Below are 11,119 nucleotides of genomic sequence, written 5' to 3'. Positions count from 1 at the left end.
CCTCTTTCAGTCTGGCTGAGTGAGGTTGTGGCCAAAAGCCATTTCCCTAACCCTTTCCTGTCCTTAAATAACTACCACTTATGATAACCCAGGCACTGTGCCAGGGCCACACATTGACAATGTCATTTAAACCCCAAAACCCCATATGGCTGGTACAATGATTGTGCCCATTTCATAAATGAGAAAACTTAGATGTAGAGTAGAGGAGATTTGCCCAGACATTCAGCTGTCTCGATTCCCACCCAGATCTCTCTGAGTCCATAGTCTCGAGCGTCATGTAGCCGGCCTCTCACCCTCAGAACCCTCTGGAGAGGAGAGAGGATTCCTTGGAGCTGACTCAGGGCCTGAGACAAGGAAGCCACCTCTCTGGTGGCTGCAGGGAGGGAGAAAGTGACGCAGGGGAAATTCCCACACAGAGTCGAGGTTCTAAGCAGTCAGAATTTGGAGGAAGGGGCTGTGGGCTTTGTCACCACACTCAGGTCCTTGGAGGGGTCAGAGCTGCCTGGGTGGCTGCATGATATGTGGGGAACTAGGGAGAAGTGAGTGAGGCCACCCTGAGTGGTTTCTGGAACCCAGGCAATGTCTGGGAAGCAAACATTCTTCAGTGGCTGAGGTTGAGTGGAATTCAGTGGGAATTCCAAAGGCTGCTTTTCTGGGGAGCCACCAGGAAGATGCCCTGGAAGTGGCCTTTCCAACTTCTAGAGTGGGGTCACCCAATAAAATATAATGCAAGCCACATATGTGATTAAATGTCTTTAGTAGTCACACTGTGAAAGTAAAAAGAAACAAGTGAAGTTAATTTTAATAATATATTTTAGTTAATCTAATATATCCAAACTATTCATCACTTCAGCATGTAATTAATATAATTAAAGTAAAAATCATTTATGATATATTTACATCCTCTTTGCATATTGTCTTTGAAATTCTGTGTGAAATAATAATGACAATAATAAAACACAGCACATCTTGACTCAGACAAACCATCACCTCAGACACTGAATAGGTGCATGTGGCTAGTGACTATGAGGTGGAGAGCAGTTATAGAGCCCAGAGGATGGAGCCCACAGTTATAGAGCATCTGAGGATGCTAGTTTTCCAAGTAGGACTGAAGAGGGCCAACCACAGTGCCAGGTACCGGCCAGGTTGGAGACCCAGAGCTAATGATAAGGATTGGGTACTCTTGAGTCTCTTGGACAGCAAGGAGATCAAAGCAGTCAATCCCGAGGGAAACCAGTCCTGAATATTCATTGGAAGGGCTGGTGCTGAAACTGAAGCTCCAATATTTTGGCCACCTGATGGGAAGAACTGACTCATTGGAAAAGACCCTGATGCTAGGAAAGATTGAGAGCAAGAGGAGAATGGGGGACAGAGGATGAGATGGTTGGATGGTATCACTGACTCAGTGGACATGAATTTGAACAAACTCAGGGAGATAGTGAAGGACAGGGAAGCCTGGAGTGCTGCAGTTCATGGGGTCACAAAGAGTCAGACACAACTTAGCAACTGAACAATAACAACTGGTTGTATATCATTTAATCCTCTCAGCAACCCTGGGAGTTTGTACTATTATCCCTGGGAGCTAGATGAGGAAGCCAGCTCATAGAAGTTAAGTGACTTGCACAAGTTCAGCATGTGGATGTAGTCGCCCTGCAGAACTGAGGGGCTGTTGGAGCCCAGCCCACCCCAGGGGCACAGGAGAGTGAAAGAAGACCCCCCCAACCGAGAATCGATGAACTCACTGATCTCTTCCCTGGCTCACCAAGCAAGGGACAGGCACACAGAGAGAGCTTTTCAGTCACCTTTCCTTCATATGGACTTGGGGGAACCAGGAGGTGGGTGGACAGCAACAGATTTTTCTCCATCTTTCTCTGCCAAGCTTGTGATGAGTGGTATCAGAAGGACAAATTATCACACAATTGCACTCATCTCACATACTAGCAAACTAGCTCTCAAAATTCTCCAAGCAAGGCTTCAACAGCATGTGAACCAAGAACTTCCAGATGTTCAAGCCGGATTTAGAAAATGAAGAGGAACCAGAGATCAAATTGCCAACATCTGTTGGATCATTGAAAAAGCAAGAGAGTTCCAGAAAGACATCTACTTCTGTGTTATTGACTATGCCAAAGGCTTTGGTTGTATGGATCACAACAAATTGCAGAAAATTCTGAAAGAGATGGGAATACCAGACCACCTTAATTGCCTCCTGAGAAATCTGTATGCAGGTCAAGAAGCAACAGTTAGAACTGGACATGGGACAACAGACTAGTTCCAAGTTGGGAAAGGAGTACATCGAGGCTGTATATTGCCACCCTACTTATTTAACTTATATGCAGAGTGCATCATGCAAAATGTCAGGCTGCATGAAGCACAAGCTGGAATCAAGATCGCTGGGAGAAATAACCTCAGATATGCAGATGACACCACCCTTATGGAAGAAAGCAAAGAAGAACTAAAGAGCTTCTTGATGAAAACTAAAGAGGAGAGTGAAAAAGCTGGTTTAAAATTCAACATTCAAAAAATGAAGATCATGGCATCCAGTTCCATCACTTTATGGCAAATAGATGGGGAAACAGTGGAAACAGTGACAGACTTTAGTTTTTTGGGCTCCAAAATCACTGCAGATGTTGACTGCAGCCATGAAATTAAAAGATGCTTGCTTCAGCCCAGGACCAGACTGCTTCACAGCTGAATTCTACCAAAAATTTAGAGAAGAGCTAACACCTATTCTACTCAAACTCTTCCAGAAAATTGCAGAGGAAGGTAAACTTCCAAACTTGTTCTATGAGGCCACCATCACCCTAATACCAAAACCTGACAAAGATGCCACAAAGAAAGAAAACTACAGGCCAATACCACTGATGAACATAGATGCAAAGATCCTCAACAAAATTCTAGCAATCAGAATCCAGCAACACATTAAAAAGATCATACACCATGACCAAGTGGGCTTTATCCCAGGGATGCAAGGATTCTTCAATATCTGCAAATCAATCAATGTAATACACCACATTAACAAATTGAAAAATAAAAGCCATATGATTATCTCAATAGATGCAGAGAAGGCCTTTGACAAAAGTCAACATCCATTTATGACAAACACTCTCCAGAAAGCAGGAATAGAAGGAACATACCTCAACATAATAAAAGCTATATATGACAAACCCACAGCAAACATTATCCTCAATGGTGAAAAATTGAAAGCATTTCCCCTAAAGCCAGGAACAAGACAAGGGTGCCCACTTTCACCACTACTATTCAACATAGTTTTGGAAGTTTTGGCCACAGCAATCAGAGCAGAAAAAGAAATAAAAGGAATCCAAATTGGAAAAGAAGAAGTAAAACTCTCACTGTTTGCAGATGACATGATCCTCTACATAGAAAACCCTAAAGACTCCACCAGAAAATTACTAGAGCTAATCAACGAATATAGTAAAGTTACAGGATATAAAATCAACACACAGAAATACCCTGCATTCCTATGCACTAATAATGAGAAAATAGAAATAGAAATTAAGGAAACAATTCCATTCACCATTGCAATAAAAAGAATAAAATACTTAGGTATATATCTACCTAAAGAAACAAAAGACCTATATATAAAAAACTATAAAACACTGGTAAAAGAAATCAAAGAGGACACTAATAGATGGAGAAATATACCATGTTCATGGATCAGAAGAATCAATATAGTGAAAATAAGCATACTACCCCAAGGCAATCTATAGATTCAATGCAATCACTATCAAACTACCAACGGTATTTTTCACAGAGCTAGAACAAATAATTTCACAATTTGTATGAAAATACAAAAAAAAACTTGAATAGCCAAAGCAGTCTTGAGAAAGAGGAATGGAACTGGAGGAATCAACCTGCCTGACTTCAGGCTCTACTACAAAGCCGCAGTCATCAAGACAGTATGGTACTGGCACAAAGACAGAACAATAGATCAATGGAACAAAATCGAAAGCCCAGAGATAAATCCATGCACCTATGGACACCTTATCTTTGACAAAGGAGGCAAGAATATACAATGGAGAAAAAACAATCTCTTTAACAAGCGGTGCTGGGAAAACTGGTCAACCACTTGTAAAAGAATGAAACTAGAACACTTTCTAACACCATACACAAAAATAAACTCAAAATGGATTAAAGATCTAAATGTAAGACCAGAAACTATGAAACTCCTAGAGGAGAACATAGGCAAAACACTCTCTGACATAAATCATAGCAGGATCCTCTATGACTACCTCCCAGAATATTGGAAGTAAAAGCAAAAATAAACAAATGGGACCTAATTAAAATTAAAAGCTTCTGCACAACAAAGGAAACTATAAGCAAGGTGAAAAGACAGCCTTCAGAATGGGAGAAAATACTAGCAAATGAAGCAACTGACAAAGAATTAATCTCAAAAATATACAAACAACTCCTGCTGCTCAATTCCAGAAAAATAAACGATCCAATCAAAAAAATGGGCCAAAGAACAAAACAGACATTTCTTCAAAGAAGACATACAGATGGCTAACAAACACATGAAAAGATGCTCAACATCACTCATTATCAGAGAAATGCAAATCAAAACCACAATAAGATACCATTTCACACCAGTCAGAATGGCTGCTATCCAAAAGTCTACAAGCAATAAATTCTGGAGAGGGTGTGGAGAAAAGGGAACCCTCTTACACTGTTGGTGGGAATGCAAACTAGTATAGCCACTATGGAGAACAGTGTGGAGATTCCTTAAAAAACTGGAAATAGAACTGCCATATGACCCAGCAATCCCACTGCTGGGCATACACACCAAGGAAACCAGAATTGAAAGAGACACATGTACCCCAATGTTCATTGCAGCACTGTTTATAACAGCCAGGACATAGAAGCAACCTAGATGTCCATCAGCAGTTGAATGGATAAGAAAGCTGTGGTACATATACACAATGGAGTATTACTCAGCCATGAAAAAGAATACATTTGAATCAGTTCTAATGAAGTGGATGAAACTGGAGCCTATTATACAGAGTGAAGTAAGCCAGAAAGAAAAACACCAATACAGTATACCAACACATATATATGGAATTTAGAAAGATGGTAATGATAACCCTATATGTGAGACAGCAAAAGAGATACAGATGTATAGAACAGTCTTTTGGACTCTGTGGGAGAGGGCGAGGGTGGGATGATTTGGGAGAATGGCATTGAAACATGTATAATGTCATATGTGAGACGAATCACCAGTCCAGGTTTGATGCATGATACAGGATGCTCGGGGCTGGTGCACTGGGATGACCCAGAGGGATGGTATGGGGAGGGGGGAGGGAGGGGGGTTCAGGATGAGAAACACGTGTATACCTGTGGCAGATTCATGTTGTTGTATGGTAAAACCAATACAATATTGTAAAGTAATTAGCCTCCAATTAAAATAAATAAATTTATATTAAAAATAAATAAATAAATACAAAGGCCAAATTGACATTGAATAAAATTTAATTTAAGTCAATAGAATCAAAGCATATCGGAGAGAGAAAATAAATAAGCTTTGTGGGCTGAAGTAATCTCTGAGGTGACTTTTAAACTCTAGGTTTTGTCTGATTCTATGACCTACTCTAGAATGGTCCAATTAAACATAGCATAATTAAGGGAATAAAATTCACATCTACATGCAAAAAAAAAAAAAGATGCTTGCTCTTTGGGAGAAAAGTTATGACCACTTAGCATATTAAAAAGCAGAGATATTACTTTGCCAACAAAGGTCCGTCTAGTCAAAGCTACGGTTTTTCCAGTAGTCATGTATGGATGTAACAGTTGGACTATAAAGAAAGCTGAGAACCAAAGAAATGATGATTTTTAACTGTGGTGTTGGAGAAGACTCTTGAGAATCCCTTGGACTGCAAGAAGATCCAACCAGTCTATCCTAAAGGAAATCTGTGCTGAATATCCATTGGAAGGACTGATGATGAAGCTGAAACTCCAATACTTTGGCCACTTGATGTGAAGAACTGACTCATTGGAAAAGACCCTGATGCTGGGAAAGATTGAAAGCAGGATCAGAAGGAGACAACAGAGGATGAGATGGTTTGGTGGCATTACCAGCTCGATGGACATGAGTTTAAGCAAGCTCCGGGAGTTGGTGATGGACAGGGAAGCCGGGCATGCTGCAGTCCATGAGGTTGCAAAGTCAGACACGACTGAATGACTGAACTGAACTGATAAGGAGGATGTGCCTTTTCTCTTTTCCCACTCTTCTGTACACATGTGTGCATGCTTATCCATGAACATAGTAGAGCAGAGGTTTCCATTCAATGTAAATAGAGGACTAGGTGGGCAGCTCCATTCCACAGATGGAAAAACTGAGATACACAGTGAGAAAATCATATAAGATCCCAAGTCCATTCACTGTCCTCCAACCTCAGATACACAGCTTCTGTCTCCTGAGCATCCAGCCTGCTTTAAGTTCTGTTTGGGACCAGAGTGTGGGATCTGGTAAGTCTGACCTTCTCTCTCATGCCCCAGCTCTTCTGCTGCTCTGACCTGGATCTCAGAAAGGGAGGCTTCATCCAATGTTCCAGTTTCAGGAATGTGTTCCTTCTATGTCCCCAGCATCCCTGGTAAGTCCACGGAAACTCTAGGATCCCAGAAATCAATTGATTTCATCCCATCTTATTATTTACATGGGGAAAAGAGACCTGCCCACTGCACAATGCATCCTCCCAGAGGCAGGGGTTGTCTTTGCCACAAACTTCCTACAGAAGACAGTGAGTGAGTGAGTGAGTGAAGTTGCTCAGTTGTGTCTGACTCTTTGCGACCCCATGGACTGTAGCCTACCAGGCTCCCCTGTCCATGGGATTCTCCAGGCAATAGTACTGGAGTGGATTGCCATTCCCTTCTCCAGGGGATCTTCCCAACCCAGGAATCGAACCTGGGTCTTCCACATTGTAGACAGGCGCTTTACCCTCTGAAGGAGAGAAACCTGGAGAGGAAACTGACAGGGTGGGTGGGCAGGCATCATGCGAAGATTGGATGCAGATCACTCTGCTCCTGCCATGACCACAGGTGCCGCCTTCTGGTTTGTCCACATCAGCACATGCAGCATCCCCCTTCATCTTCTCTTCACCCTAACCTGTTCATGGGTGCACACTGTTCAGAGCAACGTCATTCACATTCATTGGTTCAGCCAAGATAATACAAGAGGTTAATTCTGCAGGGATTTGTGCCTGTTATACAGATAGGGAGACTGAGGCCCAGAAAGGGAAGAGGCTTGGTTCCCTGATTGTGGCAGGATGTTGTTTTGGGGAGTCTGCCCACAGCCTCCCACTGGCTCTCACTGAATGAGTCCCCACATGCTGAGGGGGAGCTGAGCCAGCGACTCCAGCACCTCTGGAGGGGACACCTCCAGCTCCCAGGGTTAGATGGGGTGATGAGGCAAGGGTGGTGGAGACATAGTTGGTTTCCAGGTTTCTGGTTGGCTGTGCACGTGGATGGGAAGCACGGTTTGGGTCAGGCAGTGCAAGTCACAAGGGAGAGAGCCCCTGGGGAGGACAAACTGAGCAGGAACTGAGAGGTGTCTGCCTGGAGAGGCTGCAGCCTGGGTGGGTGCAATGGTGCCAGGAGTGTCACCTTCCTGGTGAGCCTTCAGCAAATACCTGTTCAAAACTCCAGCCCTCCACACTTCTTACACCCCTCCCTGCCTCATTTTTCCCCATGGCTCTTAGACCATGCAACCTACTGTTAACTTATATCTCACTTACCTTATTCACTGTCTGTTCCCCATGGTGGGTGGGGATAGACAGGGAGCTTTTGTTTGTTTGTTTGTGTTTGTTTGTATATTTGTTTGTTTCTCTGCTAGGCCCCTGTGCTTAGAACGTTGCACATCTCAGAGATGTGTGGATGGATGAAATCCTCAAGAGCTGAGGGCTTGAGACTGGGGTGTGTCGGGGGTCAGCATGTAAGAGGTGGCAGAGAAATAACAACCAGTTGACAAGGTCCACAGCCCCCAGGTAACTTCCACAGTCACTTCACAATCTTGGTTTTGCTCATCTGTAAAAAGGAGATGGGCTAGTTTGCTGGGGCTGCTGTAACAAAGTGCTAAAACCTGAGGGGCTTACACAACAGAAATGTATTGTCTCCCAGTTCTGGAGGGTACAAGTCCAAGGTTAAGGTGTTGGCAGGGTTGGGTGCTTCTGAGGGGTAAGAGGGAGGATCTGGTTCTTGCCTCTCCCCTAGCTTCTGCTACTTTGTTGGCAATCAGCACCATTCTGTGGCTTATAGAAGCATCACCTGAATCTCTGCCATTGTCATTACATGGTATTTTCTCTGGGCAGGTCTCAGTTCAGTTCAGTTGTTCATTCATGTCGAACTCTTTGCACCTCCATGGACTGCAGCATACCAGGCCTCCCTGTCCATCACCAACTCCCAGAGCTTACTCAAACTCATGTCCATTAAGTTGGTGATACCATCCAACCATCTCATGCTCTGCCATCCCCTTCTCCTCCCACCGTCAATCTTTCCCAACATCAGGGTCTTTTCCAATGAGTCAGTTCTTCACATCAAGTGGCCAAAGTATTGGAGTTTCACCTTCAGCGTCAGTCCTTCCATTGAATATTCAGGATTGATTTCCTTTAGGATGGACTGGTTGGATCTCCTTGCAGTCCAAGGAACTCTCAAGTCTTCTTCAGCACCACAGTCCGATAGCATCATTTCTTTGGGCTCAGCTTTCTTTATAGTCCAACTGTCACATCCATACATGACCACTGGAAAAACCATAGCTTTGACTAGATGGACTTTTGTTGGCAAAGTAACGTCTCTGCTTTTTAATATGCTATCTAGGTTGGTCATAACTTTCCTTCCAAGGAGTAAGTGTCTTTTAATTTCATGGCTGCAGTCACCATCTGCAGTGATTTTGGAGCCTAAGAAAATAAAGTCTGACACTGTTTCCACAGTTTCCCCATCTATTTTCCATCAAGTGATGGGACAGGATGCCATGATCTTCGTTTTCTGAATGTTGAGCTTTAAGCCAACTTTTTCACTCTCCTCTTTCACTTTAATCAAGAGCCTCGTTAGTTCTTCTTCACATTCGGCCATAAGGGTGGTTTCATCTGCATATCTGAGGTTATTGATATTTCTCCTGGCAATCTTGATTCCAGCTTGTGCTTCTTCCAGCCCAGTGTTTCTCATGATGTACACTGCATATAAATTAAATAAGCAGGGTGACAATATACAGCCTTGACCTACTCCTTTTCCTATTTGGAACCAGTCTGTTGTTCCATGTCCAGTTCTAACTGTTGCTTCCTACCTTGCATATAGGTTTCTCAAGGGAAAGGAGAAAAGGAAAGATATTCCCATTTGAACGCAGAGTTCCAAAGAATAGCAAGGAGACATAAAAAAGCCTTCCTCAGTGATCAATGCAAAGAAATAGAGGAAAACAACAGAATGGGAAAGACTAGAGATCTCTTCAAGAAAATTAGAGATACCAAGAGAATATTTCATGCAAAGATGGGCTCAATAAAGGACAGAAATGGTATGGACCTAACAGAAAAAGAAGATATTAAGAAGAGGTGGCAAGAATACACAGGAGAACTGTACAAAAAAGATCTTCACGACCAAGATAATCACAATGGTGTGATCACTCACCTAGAGCCAGACATCCTGGAGTACGAAGTCAAGTGGGCCTTAGGAAGCATCACTACAAACAAAGCTAGTGGAGGTGATGGAATTCCAGTTGAGCTATTTCAAACCCTGAAAGATGATGCTGTGAAAGTGCTCCACTCAATATGCCAGCAAATTTGGAAAACTCAGCAGTGGCCACAGGACTGGAAAAGGTCAGTTTTCATTCCAATCCCAAAGAAAGGCAATGCCAAAGAATGCTCAAACTACTGCACAATTGCACTCATCTCACTTGCTAGTGAAGTAATGCTCAAAATTCTCCAAGCCAGGCTTCAGCAATATGTGAACCGTGAACTTCTAGATGTTCAAGCTGGTTTTAGAAAACGCAGAGGAACCAGAGATCAAATTGCCAACATCTGCTGGATCACTGTAAAAGCAAGAGAGTTCCAGAAAAACATCTATTTCTGCTTTATTGATTATGCCAAAGCCTTTGACTGTGTGGATCACAATAAACTGCATAAAATTCTGAAAGAGATGGGCATACCAGACCACCTAACCTGCTTCTTGAGAAACCTATATGCAGGTCAGGAAGCAACAGTTAGAACTGGACATGGAACAACAGACTGGCTCCAAATAGTCCCAGCCACAGTGGCATCCAAAGGCCTCAAAGGAGAACAAAGAAGGAAAGAAATCCTGGCATTTTCTAAAATGTTCTCCCCTGGCTGATTCAGTATTTCTTCAATTGGAGTGCCTCCTAAAGATATTGTTTATGCAAGCTGGCAGTGGAAAAACATAAAGGCTTGTTGGTGATAAAGATTGCTTCTAATATTTTGCAGTGGTATAAGATGGCAGAATAGAAGGATGTGCGTTCATCTTCTCCTACAAGAACTCCAAAACTACACCTCGCTGCAAAACAACTGTTGATTGAAGAATGTTGGCTCCCACCAAAAAACAGATATCCCACATCCAAGGGCAAAGGAGAAGCCCCAGCAAGATGGTAGGAAGGGCAAAATCATGTTTAGAATCAAACCCCTTACCTCCCAGAGACGCTCAGAGGGCTCAAACAAATATTGTGCACACCAGGACCCAGAGACCCCACAGAGACTGAGCTAGAACTGTGTTTGAGTGTCTCCTGTGGAGGTCCAGGTCAGCAGTGGCCCGCTGCAGGGGCAGGGGCTCTGGGTGCAGCAGACCTGGGTATGGCATGAGCCCTCTTGGAGGAGGTTGCTATTAACCCTCCATAGAGCCGCCAAAATTTAAACAGGGCTGGGGAAACAGACTCTTGGAGGGCACAAACAAAACCTCGTGTGCACCAGGACTCAGGAGAAAGGAGCAGTGACCCCACAAGAGACGGACTCAGATTTATCTGAGTGTCCAGGAGTCTCTGGCAGAGGTGTGGGTTGATGGTGGCCTGCTGCAGGGTCGGGGGCAGTGAGTATGGCAGTGTGTGCATGGGACCTTTTGAAGGAGGTTGCCATTATCTTCATTACCTACATCATAGTTTGGTCTCAGGTCAAAC

The sequence above is a fragment of the Oryx dammah genome, unplaced genomic scaffold, assembly GCF_014754425.2.
Source record: "Oryx dammah isolate SB20612 unplaced genomic scaffold, SCBI_Odam_1.1 HiC_scaffold_17, whole genome shotgun sequence".
Taxonomy (NCBI): domain Eukaryota; kingdom Metazoa; phylum Chordata; class Mammalia; order Artiodactyla; family Bovidae; genus Oryx; species Oryx dammah.
Note: the sequence above shows the minus strand (reverse complement) of the source record.